The sequence below is a fragment of the Sinocyclocheilus grahami genome, unplaced genomic scaffold (genome assembly GCF_001515645.1).
Source record: "Sinocyclocheilus grahami isolate Dianchi unplaced genomic scaffold, SAMN03320097.WGS_v1.1 scaffold87.1, whole genome shotgun sequence".
NCBI lineage: Eukaryota > Metazoa > Chordata > Actinopteri > Cypriniformes > Cyprinidae > Sinocyclocheilus > Sinocyclocheilus grahami.
The window spans coordinates 48,087-51,082 of NW_015505266.1; the positions used below are offsets into that span (position 1 = coordinate 48,087).

The 2,996-nt window shown below is 35.5% G+C and overlaps 1 pseudogene; it reads right to left on the reverse strand.

Moving 5' to 3' along the window:
* Nucleotides 1–2,197, reverse strand: part of LOC107586971 (zinc finger protein 208-like) — a 38,859-nt pseudogene extending 36,662 nt beyond the window's left edge.
* Nucleotides 2,198–2,996: the final 799 nt, after the last annotated feature.

Sequence of the window (2,996 nt, forward strand, 5' to 3'; positions counted from 1 at the left end):
GCACATTTTATGGAGGACTGTTTACTGATCCTGGGAGAGTAACATTAGACTAAAATGCTGGCTGTTCTGACTCACGTAAGTACGTTTTCTTTTATCATTTGCCACTGATGATTCAAACGCGAGTTTTGGGCAGTGTGGAGTAGCACTTGTTGTTTGTCATTTCTCTGATCACAAATGCAGACAGGGTTTTATGTTTACGCGGCACGATGCAATGCAACGCAACGCGTAAAAAGACAGTATAAGTCATTATAATCAGAAATGATGTCCCCACTGGATGCAACAAATGCCTCATTTGTAATGGGTTTTAATGTTTTTGTGTTGTCGCTCAGGCCGGGACACGGCATCAACAGTATGTGAGGGGCGTAACATTTCCGTCTCACACTTGAGGTATTCGGCCAATCACAACGCACTGGATAGCTGGCCAATCACAGCACACCTCGCTTTTTCAGACGGGGCATAGAGGAGAAACAATAATGTACAGTATGTGGAAAATAATGTGTTTTTTAACTTTAAACTGCATAAACACATTTCATTACACCAAATACACAAAATAATGTTCTTTTTAGCAGCATCATATGACCCCTTTAAGTTAAATTAGTATTTAAATTTTAAGAATGAAATCATTTACCTGTTGAGAGTGTGTTGACAGTCTGTGCAGTTGGATCACTGAACTCCAGAAAATCAGTAATGAGGTGCTTTGTCAGTTAAAGATTTGAAAAACAAAAGAGCGGGAATAAAGAACCCTAAAACGTTACACAAAGAACCATTTCAGCATAAAAGGGTTCTTCAGAATGCGATGGTTCTAAATAAAATCATTACTGCATGTAAAAAACCTTTAAAGAACCATCTTTTTTTAGAGCGTAAGATGCCTCATTACTGATTTTCTGGAGCTCAGCCATCCAGCTACACAGACAGCACACTCTCAACAGGTAAATCATTTCTTTCTTAAAATGTCTATAAATGATAACTTTCAAATGCTAATTGGTTTCCTATGTCTTTTCTCATTTTAGTTTAAGAGAGCATGTAAGTGTGACCAGCTCTATTCAGTTTAGGATACTCTCCTCTTCTTCACTAAGTAAGTAACAAAGATATTGAATTTTTGGTCCATTTTGTTAGATATTTTTTATTATATAGGGTTTATGCATAAACATACCCAGCTATCTCTTGACTTTATATTACTTTTTCCTTTTAACATTGTGAAGTGCTCACATAATATTTTTGGCCTTCATAAACAATTGTTTTCACATACACAAATGAAAGCAGACAAACTGTATATCTAATCTCAAATGTGCATTTCAGATGCTGTCACTTCCTACAACCTCATCATCTGCAGAGAGAAACTGCCATTCAATCACACCAAAATACAGATAATGATTAACTTAAAAGGCATAATAGAGGATTGTGAAGATATTTCACTGGAGCCTGGTCTTAGCTTGGTTCTATTTTGTTTGATTTCTTTAAGCATTTATTTATGTTTAATGTCGATTATCATTCATTAATGTATTCTGCTAAAAACTGATGTTAGAACATTGTAATTTTTGCTACAATTTCACGTCACTAAAAAAAGTACCTAATTGGCGCGTTGTTGTTTTTGTTGATTTTATGTAAAACCCTAATAGATACTTCAAATATTAATAAATAATATATAGAAATAATACTAATATTGATGATATTAACTTACTAATATTAATGAAAAACTATAATTAAAAAGGTTATTTATAACACCAATAAGGTCCTATATAGCATTTTCAAAGCATGGTTCTATATGGAACCCTATGAAAAAGGTTCTATTTAGCACTAAAAAGGGTTCTTCTATTGTTACAAGCCGAATAACCCTTTTCTGGTACTGTTTAGAACCATTTTTACACATTTCAGTGTAGTTAGCTTAGATTGCTGGTGCCACATTGACAAGATTTCTGATTTTATGAGAATGCAGATGTGATTTAAGACCATTTACAGATGACCAACTCTTCTCACATTGAGCAGCTTCCCTTGATTTTCTAAAGCTCTTTCCACATTGATCAGGCGGTGAGGGCTTCTCTCCAGTGTGGATTGTCATGTGATCATTAAGGGGTGTTTTTTGTGCAAAACTCTTCCCATGCTGATCACATGTGTATGATTTCGATCCAGTGTGGATTTTCATGTGTAGGTTAAGGTTTCCTTTATGCGCAAAAGTTTTCCCACACTGATCACATGCATGTGGCTTCTCTCCACTGTGGATTTTATTGTGAACTTTAAGGCCAACACAGGCTCATTGGAAATACGTGCCTCTACATACATTTCTGCAATACCGTAATTATGTACCTCACTGCAGTTTCAAAGTGAAATGTCCAGAGAGTGGCGCTAAAACACACGTTTAATACGTGACCATAGCACGTTTTTATTACGTTGGTAGTACAGGCACGTATTGCAGCGTTTTTATTATGCTGCTTGAGGTACGTTTTGCGGCCATTCAGAATCCAAATATCCAGTAAAAGATTAACCTACCCGATAGTGTTAACAAACGCAAAGTGCAAAATTAATATAACAACATATTCGCTGATGCAGCCATGCTATTTTAACTTCCTTATGCAGATTTAAGCCGTTTTGTTGAACCGTAGTTCATGGGATTCGTTCCGGAGTTCTTCATCACCTAAGTGTATCCCGTGAGCTAAACTTACTGAATTAGAAAACTCATACATATGAAGCTGTATATGTGACGACAACGTTCAAAAGTATCAGTTTTCAAATGTTAAAATTGTTTTGAAGTCATAACACATAACATTCTGCAAGTAATTGTGTGAAAATTAGCCTTTATTAATCAAAATTGTACCTGCATGTAAATCATACTAAGGAATAAATGTTGTCGGAGTTGTACTGCCTCTAGTGTTCATTTCAACTGGAAACTGCAGTGAATCGAACATGTACGTTTTTTTTTTTCAGTTTTGCAGAAATGTATAGGCACGTATTTCCAATGAGCATATGCTTATGGCCTCCTTTTTGTGTAAATATCTTCC